The sequence below is a fragment of the Dama dama genome, chromosome 25, assembly GCF_033118175.1.
Source record: "Dama dama isolate Ldn47 chromosome 25, ASM3311817v1, whole genome shotgun sequence".
Lineage (NCBI taxonomy): Eukaryota > Metazoa > Chordata > Mammalia > Artiodactyla > Cervidae > Dama > Dama dama.
In genome coordinates, this window is record NC_083705.1 from 1387055 (window position 1) to 1401961 (window position 14907).

Below are 14907 nucleotides of genomic sequence, written 5' to 3' on the forward strand. Positions count from 1 at the left end.
GTGCCACAGGGATCCTGGGACTCCTATCCATTTTCAACAAGAGTCAGGCATCTTCTCCTTTGGAAGCATTGATCTCCGGGGACCTCTCGAGTTTTCAATGGATGTGAGGCCTCCGCTCGCGATGAGGCAGAGAACTAGGTCTTTCTCTGTGGTCTCCACAGTGGATTTAGACATCCCTTCGTCTTGGGAGATGCAAGACGAGCCTGCATTCAATTCACTGCAGGGATATCCAGCCTTACTTCATGTCAGACCATATCGGTGTCCATTCCACTTGAGGCCACAAACTCAGGGTCCCTCTCAAATACCTGTTCCTGAGAGAAGCCTCCTCTTGAGGTGCTTGTGGAAAGTTGGTATTCCTGTTGAGTCGAAGCCAGGGACTAAGCTCTCATCTCGAGTTGATTTGGGGTCCACGGAGCTCTTTCGTGTTGCTCCAGTGACCTCAGAATCCCTCTAGACATGAGACAGTGATCTTGGGTTTTCTCTGGAGTGCCATCAAGGAAATCAAGGCTCCTTTCACGTTTGATGTGGAACACGGAATTGCTCTGCACGCAGTGCAGGGGAATCGGGCCTCATCTCGCGGCAAGGGGGAAGTTTCATGGTTTTTCTGGAATTGCGGCCGGAACCTGGGGTATATTCTCGAGTTACGACGGGGAGGGCCCTTCCACACACGAGCTTGTTCAGCGACGTCAGGACTCCTGCCTAGGTGCGAGGGACACCACGGGATTCTCCTCGAGTCTTGGCATGTCAATTGGGATGCCTCTCCACATGAGGCGGGAGACCCAGGGTCCCTTTCCACGTGCCACAGTGATCCTGGGACTCCTATCCATTTTCAAGAGGGTCAGGCATTGTCTCCTTTGGAAGCATTGATCTCCGCGGACCTCTCGAGTTTTCAAAGGATGTGAGGCCTCCGGTCGCGATGAGGCGGAGACCTAGGTCTTTCTCTGTGGTCTCCAAAGGGGATTCAGACATCCCTTCGTCTTGGGAGATGCAAGACGAGAATGCATTTAATTCACTGGAGGGATATCCGGCCTTACTTCGAGTCAGAGCATCTCGGTGTCCATTCCACTTGAGGCCACAAACTCAGGGTTCCTCTCACATACCTGTAGCTGAGAGAAGCCTCCTCTTGAGGTGCTTCTGGAAAGTTGGTATTCCTCTTGAGTCCAAGCCAGGGACTAAGCTCTCATCTCGAGTTGATTGGGGGTCCACGGAGCCCTTTCCTGTTGCTCCAGTGACCTCAGGATCCCTCTAGACTTGAGACAGTGATCTTGGGTTTTCTCTGAAGTGCCATCAAGGAAATCAAGGCTCCTTTCATGTTTGATGTGGAACACGGAATTGCTCTGCACGCAGTGCAGGGGAATCTGGCGTCATCTCGCGGCGAGGGGGAAGACTCATGGTTTTTCTCGAGTTGCGGCCCGAACCTGTGGTATATTCTGGAGTTACGACGGGGAGGGCCCTTCCAGACACGTGCTTGTTCAGCGACGTCTGGACTCCTGCCTAGGTGGGAGGGACACCTCGGGATTCTCCTCGAGTCTTGGCATGGCAATTGGGACGCGTCTCCACGTGAGGCCGGAGACCCAGGGTCCCTTTTGACGTGCCACAGGGATCCTGGGACTCCTATCCACTTTCACGAGGAGTCAGGCATCGTCTCCTTGGGAAGCATTGATCTCCTCGGACCTCTAGAGTTTTCAAAGGATGTGAGGCCTCCGTTCGCGTTGAGGCGGATGACTAGGTCTTTCTCTGTGGTCTCCACAGGGGATTCAGACATCCCTTCGTCTTGGGAGATGCAAGACGAGGTTGCATTCAATTCACTGCAGGGACATCCGGCCTTACTTCGAGTCAGAGCATCTCGGTGTCCATTCCACTTGAGACCACAAACTCAGGGTCCCTCTCACATAGCTGTAGCTGAGAGAAGCCTCCTTTGAGGTGCTTGTGGAAAGTTGGTATTCCTCTTGTGTCGAAGCCAGGGACTAAGCTCTCATCTCGAGTTGATTTGGGGTCACGGATCCCTTTCGTGTTGCTCCGGTGACCTCAGGATCCCTCTAGACTTGAGCCAGTGATCTTGGGTTTTCTCTGGAGTGCCGTCAAGGAAGTCAAGGCTCCTTTCACGTTTGATGTGGAACAAGGAATTGCTCTTCACGCAGTGCAGGGGATTCGGTCCTCATCTCTCGGCGAGGGGGAAGTCTCATGGTTTTTCTCGAGTTGCGACCGGAACCTGGGGTATATTCTCGAGTTACGACGGGGAGGGCCCTTCCAGGCACGTGTTTGTTCAGCGACGTCAGGACTCCTGCCTAGGTGCGAGGGACACCTCGGGATTCTCCTCGAGTCTTGGCATGGCAATGGGGACGCGTCTCCACGTGAGGCGGGAGACCCAGGGTCACTTTCCACGTGCCACAGGGATCCTGGGACTCCTATCCACTTTCAAGAGAAGTCAGGCATCGTCTCCTTTGGAAGCATTGATCTCCACGGACCTCTAGAGTTTTCAAAGGATGTGAGGCCATCAGTCGCGATGAGTCGGAGAACCAGGTCTTTCTCTCCGGTCTCCACAGGGGATTCATAAATCTCTTCGTCTTGGGAGATGCAAGACGAGCCTGCATTCAATTCACTGTTGGGATATCCGGCCTTACTTCGCGTCAGAGCATCAAGGTGTCCATTCCACTTGAGGCCACAAAATCAGGGTAACTCTCATATACTTGTAGCTGAGAGAAGCCTCCTCTTGAGGTGCTTGTGGAAAGTTGGTATTCCTCTTGAGTCGAAGCCAGGGACTAAGCTCTCATCTCGAGTTGATTTGGGGTCCCCGGAGCCCTTTCCTGTAGCTACAGTGACCTCAGGGTCCCTCTAGACTTGAGACAGTGATCGTGGGTTTTCTCTGGAGTGCCATCAAGGAAATCAAGGCTCCTTTCACTTTTGATGGGGAACACGGAATTGCTCTGCACACAGTGCAGGTGAATCGGGCCTCATCTCGCGGCGAGCGGGAAGTCTCATGGTTTTTCTCGAGTCGCGGCCGGAACCTGGGGTATATTATCGAGTTACGACGGGGAGGGCCCTTCCAGACACGTGTTTGTTCAGCGACGTCAGGACTCCTGCCTAGGTGCGAGGGACACCTCGGGATTCTCCTCGAGTCTTGGCATGGCAATTGGGACGCGTCTCCACGTGAGGCGGGAGACCCAGGGTCCCTTTCCACGTGCCACAGGGATCCGGGGACTCCTATCCATTTTCCGGAGGTGTCAGGCATCGTCTCCTTTGGAAGCATTGATCTCCGCAGACGTCTCTAGTTTTCAAAGGATGTGAGGCCTCCGGACGCGATGAGGCGGAGGACTACTTCTTTCTCTGTCGTCTCCACAGGGGATTCAGACATCCCTTCGTCTTGGGAGATGCAAGACGAGCCTGCATTCAATTCACTGCAGGGATATCCGGCCTTACTACGAGGCAGAGCATCTCGGTGTCCATTCCACTTGAGGCCACAAAATCAAGGTCCCTCTCACATACCTGTAGCTGAGAGAAGCCTCCTCTTGAGGTGCTTGTGGAAAGTTGGTATTCCTCTTGTGTCGAAGCCAGGAACTAAGCTCTCATCTCGAGTTGATTTGGGGTCCACGGAGCCCTTTCTTGTTGCTCCAGTGACCTCAGGATCCCTCTAGACTTGAGACAGTGATCTTGGGTTTTCTCTGGAGTTCCATCAAGGAAATCAAGGCTCCTTTCAAGTTTGATGTGGAACACGGAATTGCTCTGCATGCAGTGCAGGGGAATCGGGCCTCATCTCGCGGCAAGGGGGATGTCTCAAGGTTTTTCTCAAGTTGCGGCCGGAACCTGGGGTATATTCTCGAGTTACGACGGGGAGGGCCCTTCCAGACACGTGTTTGTTCAGCGACGTCAGGACTCCAGCCTAGGTGCGAGGGACACCTCGGGATTCTCCTCGAGTCTTGGCATGGCAATTGGGACGCGTCTCCACGTGAGGGGGGAGACCCAGGGTCCCTTTCCACGTGCCACAGGGATCCTGGGACTCCTATCCATTTTCAAGAGGAGTCAGGCATCGTCTCCTTTGGAAGCATTGATCTCCGCAGACATCTCGAGTTTTCAAAGGATGTGAGGCCTCCGGTCGCGTTGAGGCGGAGGACTAGGACATTCTCTGTGGTCTCCACAGGGGATTCAGACATCCCTTCGTCTTGGGAGATGCAAGACGAGCCTGCATTCAATTCACTGCAGGGATATCCAGCCTTACTTCGAGTCGAGCATCTCGGGGTTCTTTCCACTTGAGGCCACAAAATCAGCGTCCCTCTCACATACCTGTAGCTGAGAGAAGCCTCCTCTTGAGGTGCTTGTGGAAAGTTGGTATTCCTCTTGAGTCGAAGCCAGGGACTAAGCTCTCATTTCGAGTTGATGTGGGGTCCAGGGAGCATTTTCGTGTTGCTCCAGTGACCTCAGGATCCCTCTAGACTTGAGACAGTGATCTTGGGTTTTCTCTGGAGTGCCATCAAGGAAATCAAGGCTCCTTTCATGTTTGATGTGGAACACGGAATTGCTCTGCACGCAGTGCAGGGGAATCGGGCCTCATCTCGCGGCGAGGGGGAAGTCTCATGGTTTTCCTCGAGTTGCGGCCGGAACCTGGGGTATATTCTCGAGTTACGACGGGGAGGGCCCTTCCAGACACGTGTTTGTTCAGCGACGTCAGGACTCCTGCCTAGGTGCGAGGGACACCTCGGTATTCTCCTCGAGTCTTGGCATGGCAATGTGGAAGCGTCTCCACGTGAGGCGGGAGACCCAGGGTCCCTTTCCATGTGCCACAGGGATCCTGGGACTCCTATCCATTTTCAAGAGGAGTCAGGCATCGTCTCCTTTGGAAGCATTGATATCCGCGGACTTCTCGAATTTTCAAAGGATGTGATGCCCCCGGTCGCTATGAGGCGGAGAATTAGGTCTTTCTCTGTGGTTTCCACAGGGGATTCAGACATCCCTTCCTCTTGGGAGATGCAAGACGAGCCTGCATTCAATTCACTGCAGGGATATCCAGCTTTACTTCGAGTCAGAGCATCTCGGTGTCCATTCCACTTGAGGCCACAAACTCAGGGTCCCTCAAATATACGTGTAGCTGAGAGAAACCTCCTCTTGAGGTCCTTGTGGAAAGTTGGTATTCCTCTTGAGTCTAAGCCAGGGACTAAGCTCTCATCTCGAGTTGATTTGGGGTCCACGAAGCCCTTTCCTGTTGGTCCAGTGACTTCCGGATCCCTCTAGACTTGAGACAGTGATCTTGGGTGTTCTCTGGAGTGCCATCAAGGAAATCAAGGCTCCTTTCACGTTTGATGTGGAACACGGAATTGCTCTGCACAGAGTGCAGGGGAATCGGGCCTCAACTCGCGGCGAGGGGGAAATCTCATTGTTTTTCTCGAGTTACGGACGGAACCTGGGGTATATTCTCGAGTGACGACGGGGAGGGCCCTGCCAGACAAGTGTTTGTTCAGCGACGTCAGGACTCCTGCCTAGGGGCGAGGGACACCTCGGGATTCTCCTCGAGTCTTGGCATGGCAATTGGGACGCGTCTCCACGTGAGGCCGGAGACCCAGGGTCCCTTTCCACGTGCCACAGGGATCCTGGGACTCCTATCCATTTTCAAGAGGAGTCAGGCATCGTCTCCTTTGGAAGCATTGATCTCCGCGGACCTCTTGAGTTTTCAAATGATGTGAGGCCTCCGGTCGCGATGAGGCCGAGGACTAGGACTTTCTCTGTGGTCTCCACAGGGGATCAGACATCCCGTCGTCTTGGGAGATGCAAGACGAGCCTGCTTTCAATTCACTACAGGGATATCCGCCCTTACTTCGAGTCAGAGCATCTCGGTGTCCATTCCACTTGAGGCCACAAATTCAGGGTCCCTCTCACATACCTGTAGCTGAGAGAAGCCTCCTCTTAAGGTGCTTGTGGAAAGTTGGTATTCCTCTTGAGTCGAAGCCAGGGACTAAGCTCTCATCTCGAGTTAATTTGGGGTCCACGGAGCCCTTTCGTATTGCTCCAGTGACCTCAGGATCCCTATAGACTTGAGACAGTGATCTTGGGTTTTCTCTGGAGTGCCATCAAGGAAATCAAGGCTCCTTTCACGTTTGATGTGGAACACGGAATTGCTCTGCACGCAGTACAGGGGAATCGGGCCTCATCTTGCGGCGAGGGGTAAGTCTCATGGTTTTTCTCGAGTTGCGGCCGGAACCTGGGGTATATTCTCGAGTTACGACGGGGAGGGCCCTTCCAGACACGTGTTTGTTCAGCGACGTCGGACTCCTGCTTAGGTGCGAGGGACACCTCGGGATTCTCCTTGAGTCTTGGCATGGCAATTGGGACGTGTCTCCACGGGAGCCGGGAGACCCAGGGTCACTTTCAACGTGCCACAGGGTTCGTGGGACTCCTATCCATTTTCAAGAAAAGTCAGGCATCGTCTCCTTTGGAAGCATTGATCTCCGCAGACCTCTCGAGGTTTCAAAGGATGTGAGGCCTCCGGTCTTGATGAGGCGGAGGACTAGGTCTTTCTCTGTGGTCTCCACAGGGGATTCAGACATCCCTTCGTCTATGGAGATGCAAGACGAGCCTGCATTCAATTCACTGCAGGGATATCCGGCTTTACTTTGAGTCAGAGCATCTCGGTGTCCATTCCACTTGAGGCCACAAACTCAGGGTCCCTCTCACATACCTGTAGCTGAGAGAAGCCTCGTCTTGAGGTGCTTGTGAAATGTGGGTATTCCTCTTGAGTCGAAGCTAGGGTCTAAGCTCTCATCTCGAGTTGATCTGGGGTCCACGGAGCCCTTTCATTTTGCTCCAGTGACCTCAGGATCCCTCTAGACTTGAGACAGTGATTTTGGGTTTTCTCTGGAGTGCCATCAAGGAAATCAAGGCTCCTTTCACGTTTGATGTGGAACACGGAATTGCTCTGCACGCAGTGCAGGGGAATCGGGCCTCATCTCGCGGCGAGGGGGAAATCTCATGGTTTTTCTCGAGTTGCGGCCGGAACCTGGGGTATATTCTCGAGTTGCGACGGGGAGGGCCCTTCCAGACACGTGTTTGTTCAGCGACGTCAGGACTCCTGCCTAGGTGCGAGGGACACCTCGGGATTCTCCTCGAGTCTTGGCATGGTAATTTGGACGCGTCTCCACGTGAGGCGGGAGACCCAGGGTCCCTTTCCATGTGCCACAGGGATCCTGGGACTCCTATCCATTTTCAAGAGGAGTCAGGCATCGTCTCGTTTGGAAGCATTGATCTCCGCGGACCTCTCGAGTTTTCAAAGGATGTGAGGCCTCCGGTCGCGATGAGGCGGAGAAGTCGGTCTTTCTCTGAGGTCTCCACAGGAGATTCAGACATCCCTTCGTCTTGGGAGATGCAAGACGAGCCTGCATTCAATTCACTGCAGGGATATCTGGCCTTACTTCGAGTCAGAGCATCTCGGTGTCCATTCCACTTGAGGCCACAAACTCAGGGTCCCTGTCACATACCTGTAGCTGAGAGAAGCCTCCTCTTGAGGTGCATATGGAAAGTTGGTATTCCTCTTGAGTCGAAGACAGGGACTCAGCTCTCATCTCGAGTTGATTTGGGGTCCAAGGGGAAATTTCGTGTTGCTCCAGTGACCTCAGCATCCCTCTAGACTTGAGACAGTGATCTTGGGTTTTCTCTGGAGTGCCATCAAGGAAATCAAGGCTCCTTTCACGTTTGATGTGGAACACGGAATTGCTCTGCACGCAGTCCAGGGGAATCGGGCCTCAACTCGCGGCGAGGGGGAAATCTCATGGTTTTTCTCGAGTTGCGGACGGAATCTGGGGTATATTCTCGAGTTACGACGGGGAGGGCCCTTCCAGACACGTGTTTGTTCAGCGACGTCAGGACTCCTGCCTAGGGGCGAGGGACACTTCGGGATTCTCCTCGAGTCTTGGCATGGCAATTGGGTCGCGTCTCCACGTGAGGCGGGAGACCCAGGGTCCCTTTCCACGTGCCACAGGGATCCTGGGACTCCTATCCATTTTCAAGAGGAGTCAGGCATCGTCTCCTTTGGAAGCATTGATCTCCGCGGACCTCTTGAGGTTTCAAAGGATGTGAGGCCTCCGGTCGCGATGAGTCGGAGAACTAGGTCTTTCTCTGTGGTCTCCAAAGGGGATTCAGACATCCCTTCGTCTTGGGAGATGCAAGACGAGCCTGCATTCAATTCACTGCAGGGATATCCGGCCTTACTTCGAGTCAGAGCATCTCGGTGTCCATTCCACTTGAGGCCACAAACTCAGGGTCCCTCTCACTTACCTGTAGCTGAGAGAAGCCTCCTCTTGAGCTGCTTGTGAAAAGTTGGTATTCCTCTTGAGTCGAAGCCAGGGACTAAGCTCTCATCTCGAGTTGATTTGGGGTCCACGGAGCCCTTTCGTGTTGCTCCAGTGACCTCAGGATCCCTCTAGACTTGAGACAGTGATCTTGGGTTTTCTCTGGAGTGCCATCAAGGAAATCAAGGCTCCTTTCACGTTTGATGTGAAACTCGGAATTGCTCTGCACGCAGTGAAGGGGAATCAGGCCTCATCTCGCGGCGAGGGGGAAGTCTCATCGTTTTTCTCGAGTTGCGGCCGGAACCTGGGGTATATTCTCGAGTTACGACGGGGAGGGCCCTTCCAGACACGTGTTTGTTCAGCGACGTCAGGACTCCTGCCTAGGTGCGAGGGACACCTCGCGATTCTCCTCGAGTCTGGCATGGCAATTGGGACGCGTCTCCACGTGAGGCGGGAGACCCAGGGTCCCTTTCCACGTGCCACAGGGATCCTGGGACTCCTATCCATTTTCAAGAGGAGTCAGGCATCGTCTCCTTTGGAAGCATTGATCTCCGCGGACCTCTTGAGTTTTCAAATGATGTGAGGCCTCCGGTCGCGATGAGGCCGAGGACTAGGACTTTCTCTGTGGTCTCCACAGGGGATCAGACATCCCGTCGTCTTGGGAGATGCAAGACGAGCCTGCTTTCAATTCACTACAGGGATATCCGCCCTTACTTCGAGTCAGAGCATCTCGGTGTCCATTCCACTTGAGGCCACAAATTCAGGGTCCCTCTCACATACCTGTAGCTGAGAGAAGCCTCCTCTTAAGGTGCTTGTGGAAAGTTGGTATTCCTCTTGAGTCGAAGCCAGGGACTAAGCTCTCATCTCGAGTTAATTTGGGGTCCACGGAGCCCTTTCGTATTGCTCCAGTGACCTCAGGATCCCTATAGACTTGAGACAGTGATCTTGGGTTTTCTCTGGAGTGCCATCAAGGAAATCAAGGCTCCTTTCACGTTTGATGTGGAACACGGAATTGCTCTGCACGCAGTACAGGGGAATCGGGCCTCATCTTGCGGCGAGGGGTAAGTCTCATGGTTTTTCTCGAGTTGCGGCCGGAACCTGGGGTATATTCTCGAGTTACGACGGGGAGGGCCCTTCCAGACACGTGTTTGTTCAGCGACGTCGGACTCCTGCTTAGGTGCGAGGGACACCTCGGGATTCTCCTTGAGTCTTGGCATGGCAATTGGGACGTGTCTCCACGGGAGCCGGGAGACCCAGGGTCACTTTCAACGTGCCACAGGGTTCGTGGGACTCCTATCCATTTTCAAGAAAAGTCAGGCATCGTCTCCTTTGGAAGCATTGATCTCCGCAGACCTCTCGAGGTTTCAAAGGATGTGAGGCCTCCGGTCTTGATGAGGCGGAGGACTAGGTCTTTCTCTGTGGTCTCCACAGGGGATTCAGACATCCCTTCGTCTATGGAGATGCAAGACGAGCCTGCATTCAATTCACTGCAGGGATATCCGGCTTTACTTTGAGTCAGAGCATCTCGGTGTCCATTCCACTTGAGGCCACAAACTCAGGGTCCCTCTCACATACCTGTAGCTGAGAGAAGCCTCGTCTTGAGGTGCTTGTGAAATGTGGGTATTCCTCTTGAGTCGAAGCTAGGGTCTAAGCTCTCATCTCGAGTTGATCTGGGGTCCACGGAGCCCTTTCATTTTGCTCCAGTGACCTCAGGATCCCTCTAGACTTGAGACAGTGATTTTGGGTTTTCTCTGGAGTGCCATCAAGGAAATCAAGGCTCCTTTCACGTTTGATGTGGAACACGGAATTGCTCTGCACGCAGTGCAGGGGAATCGGGCCTCATCTCGCGGCGAGGGGGAAATCTCATGGTTTTTCTCGAGTTGCGGCCGGAACCTGGGGTATATTCTCGAGTTGCGACGGGGAGGGCCCTTCCAGACACGTGTTTGTTCAGCGACGTCAGGACTCCTGCCTAGGTGCGAGGGACACCTCGGGATTCTCCTCGAGTCTTGGCATGGTAATTTGGACGCGTCTCCACGTGAGGCGGGAGACCCAGGGTCCCTTTCCATGTGCCACAGGGATCCTGGGACTCCTATCCATTTTCAAGAGGAGTCAGGCATCGTCTCGTTTGGAAGCATTGATCTCCGCGGACCTCTCGAGTTTTCAAAGGATGTGAGGCCTCCGGTCGCGATGAGGCGGAGAAGTCGGTCTTTCTCTGAGGTCTCCACAGGAGATTCAGACATCCCTTCGTCTTGGGAGATGCAAGACGAGCCTGCATTCAATTCACTGCAGGGATATCTGGCCTTACTTCGAGTCAGAGCATCTCGGTGTCCATTCCACTTGAGGCCACAAACTCAGGGTCCCTGTCACATACCTGTAGCTGAGAGAAGCCTCCTCTTGAGGTGCATATGGAAAGTTGGTATTCCTCTTGAGTCGAAGACAGGGACTCAGCTCTCATCTCGAGTTGATTTGGGGTCCAAGGGGAAATTTCGTGTTGCTCCAGTGACCTCAGCATCCCTCTAGACTTGAGACAGTGATCTTGGGTTTTCTCTGGAGTGCCATCAAGGAAATAAAGGCTCCTTTCACGTTTGATGTGGAACACGGAATTGCTCTGCACGCAGTCCAGGGGAATCGGGCCTCAACTCGCGGCGAGGGGGAAATCTCATGGTTTTTCTCGAGTTGCGGACGGAATCTGGGGTATATTCTCGAGTTACGACGGGGAGGGCCCTTCCAGACACGTGTTTGTTCAGCGACGTCAGGACTCCTGCCTAGGGGCGAGGGACACTTCGGGATTCTCCTCGAGTCTTGGCATGGCAATTGGGTCGCGTCTCCACGTGAGGCGGGAGACCCAGGGTCCCTTTCCACGTGCCACAGGGATCCTGGGACTCCTATCCATTTTCAAGAGGAGTCAGGCATCGTCTCCTTTGGAAGCATTGATCTCCGCGGACCTCTTGAGGTTTCAAAGGATGTGAGGCCTCCGGTCGCGATGAGTCGGAGAACTAGGTCTTTCTCTGTGGTCTCCAAAGGGGATTCAGACATCCCTTCGTCTTGGGAGATGCAAGACGAGCCTGCATTCAATTCACTGCAGGGATATCCGGCCTTACTTCGAGTCAGAGCATCTCGGTGTCCATTCCACTTGAGGCCACAAACTCAGGGTCCCTCTCACTTACCTGTAGCTGAGAGAAGCCTCCTCTTGAGCTGCTTGTGAAAAGTTGGTATTCCTCTTGAGTCGAAGCCAGGGACTAAGCTCTCATCTCGAGTTGATTTGGGGTCCACGGAGCCCTTTCGTGTTGCTCCAGTGACCTCAGGATCCCTCTAGACTTGAGACAGTGATCTTGGGTTTTCTCTGGAGTGCCATCAAGGAAATCAAGGCTCCTTTCACGTTTGATGTGAAACTCGGAATTGCTCTGCACGCAGTGAAGGGGAATCAGGCCTCATCTCGCGGCGAGGGGGAAGTCTCATCGTTTTTCTCGAGTTGCGGCCGGAACCTGGGGTATATTCTCGAGTTACGACGGGGAGGGCCCTTCCAGACACGTGTTTGTTCAGCGACGTCAGGACTCCTGCCTAGGTGCGAGGGACACCTCGCGATTCTCCTCGAGTCTGGCATGGCAATTGGGACGCGTCTCCACGTGAGGCGGGAGACCCAGGGTCCCTTTCCACGTGCCACAGGGATCCTGGGACTCCTATCCATTTTCAAGAGGAGTCAGGCATCGTCTCCTTTGGAAGCATTGATCTCCCCGGACCTCTCGAGTTTTCAAAGGATGTGAGGCCTCCGGTCGCGATGAGGCGGAGAAGTCGGTCTTTCTCTGAGTTCTCCACAGGGGATGCAGACATCCCTTCGTCTTGGGAGATGCAAGACGAGCCTGCATTCAATTCACTGCAGGGATATCCGGCCTTACTTCGAGTCAGAGCATCTCAGTGTCCATTCCACTTGAGGCCACAAACTCAGGGTCCCTCTCACACACCTGTAGCTGAGAGAAGCCTCCTCTTGAGGTGCTTATGGAAAGTTGGTATTCCTCTTGAGTCGAAGCCAGGGACTAAGCTCTCATCTCCAGTTGATTTGGGGTCCAAGGGGAAATTTCGTGTTGCTCCAGTGACCTCAGGATCACTCTAGACTTGAGACAGTGATCTTGGGTTTTCTCTGGAGTGCCATCAAGGAAATCAAGGCTCCTTTCACGTTTGATGTGGAACACGGAATTGCTCTGCATGCAGTGCAGGGGAATCGGGCCTCAACTCGCGGCGAGTGGGAAATCTCATGGTTTTTCTCGAGTTGCGGCCGGAACCTGCGGTATATTCACGAGTTATGACGGGGAGGGCCCTTCCAGACACGTGTTTGTTCAGCGACGTCAGGACTCCTGCCTAGGTGCGAGGGACACCTCGGGATTCTCCTCGAGTCTTGGCATGGCAATTGGGACGCGTCTCCACGTGAGGCGGGAGACCCAGGGTCCCTTTCCACGTGCCACAGGGATCCTGGGACTCCTATCCATTTTCAAGAAGAGTCAGGCATCGTCTCCTTTGGAAGCATTGATCTCCGCGGACTTCTCGAGTTTTCAAAGGATGTGAGGCCTCAGGTCGCGTTGAGGCGGAGGACTAGGTCTTTCTCTGTGGTCTCCACAGGGGATTCAGACAACCATTCGTCTTGGGAGATGCAAGACGAGCCTGCATTCAATTCACTGCTGGGATATCCGGCCTTACTTCGAGTCAGAGCATCACGGTGTCCATTCCACTTGAGGCCACAAATTCAGGGTCCCTCTCACATACCTGTAGCTTAGAGAAGCCTCCTCTTGAGGTGCTTGTGGAAAGTTGGTAGTCCTCTTGAGTAGAAGCCAGGGACTAAGCTCTCATCTCGAGTTGATTTGGGGTCCACGGAGCCCTTTCGTGCTGCTCCAGTGACCTTAGGATCCCTCTAGACTTGAGACAGTGATCTTGGGTTTTCTCTGGAGTGCCATCAAGGAAATCAAGGCTCCTTTCACGTTTGATGTGGAACACGGAATTGCTCTACACGCAGTGCAGGGGAATCGGGCCTCATCTCGCGGCGAGGGGGAAGTCTCATGGTTTTTCTCGAGTTGCGGCCGGAACCTGGGGTATATTCTCGAGTTACGACGGGGAGGGCCCTTCCAGACACGTGTTTGTTTAGCGACGTCGGACTCCTGCCTAGGTGCGAGGGACACCTCGGGATTCTCCTCGAGTCTTGGCAGGGCAATTGGGACGCGTCTCCACGGGAGCCGGGAGACCCAGGGTCCCTTTCAACGTGCCACAGGGATCGTGGGACTCCTATCCATTTTCAAGAAGAGTCAGGCATCGTCTCCTTTGGAAGCATTGATCTCCGCAGACCTCTCGAGTTTTCAAAGGATTTGAGGCCTCCGGTCTTGATGAGGCGGAGGAATAGGTCTTTCTCTGTGGTCTCCACAGGGAATTCAGACATCCCTTCGTCTATGGAGATGCAAGACGAGCCTGCATTCAATTCACTGCAGGGATATCCGGCCTTACTTCGAGTCAGAGCATCTCGGTGTCCATTCCACTTGAGGCCACAAACTCAGGGTCCCTCACACATACCTGTAGCTGAGAGAAGCCTCCTCTTGAGGTGCTTATGGAAAGTTGGTATTCCTCTTGAGTCGAAGCCAGGGACTAAGCTCTCATCTCGAGTTGATTTGAGGTCCAAGGGGAAATTTCGTGTTGCTCTAGTGACCTCAGCATCCCTCTAGAATTGAGAGAGTGATCTTGGGTTTTCTCTGGAGTGCCATCAAGGAAATCAAGGCTCCTTTCACGTTTGATGTGGAACACGGAATTGCTCTGCACGCAGTCCAGGGGAATCGGGCCTCAACTCTCGGTGACGGGGAAATCTCATGGTTTTTCTCGAGTTGCGGACGGAACCTGGGGTATATTCTCGAGTTAAGGCGGGGAGGGACCTTCCAGACACGGGTTTGTTCAGCGACGTCAGGACTCCTGCCTAGGGGCGAGGGACATCTCGGGATTCTCCTCGAGTCTTGGCATGGCAATTGGGTCGCGTCTCCACGTGAGGCGGGAGACCCAGGGTCCCTTTCCACGTGCCACAGGCATCCTGGGACTCCTATCCATTTTCAAGAGGAGTCAGGCATCGTCTCCTTTGGAAGCATTGATCTCCGCAGACCTCTTGAGGTTTCAAAGTATGTGAGGCCTCCGGTCGCGATGAGGCGGAGAACTAGGTCTTTCTCTGTGGTCTCCACAGGGGATTCAGACATCCCTTCGTCTTGGGAGATGCAAGACGAGCCTGCATTCAATTCACTGCAGGGATATCAGGCCTTATTTCGAGTCAGAGCATCTCAGTGTCCATTCCACTTGAGGCCACAAACTCAGGGTCCCTCTCACTTACCTGTAGCTGAGACAAGCCTCCTTTTGAGGTGCTTGTGAAAAGTTGGTATTCCTCTTGAGTCGAAGCCAGGGACTAAGCTCTCATCTCGAGTTGATTTGGGGTCCACGGAGCCCCTTCGTGTTGCTCCAGTGACCTCAGGATCCCTCTAGACTTGAGACAGTGATCTTGGGTTTTCTCTGGAGTGCCATCAAGGAAATCAAGGCTCCTTTCACGTTTGATGTGGAACACGGAATTGCTCTGCACGCAGTGAAGGGGAATCAGGCCTCATCTCGCGGCGAGGGGGAA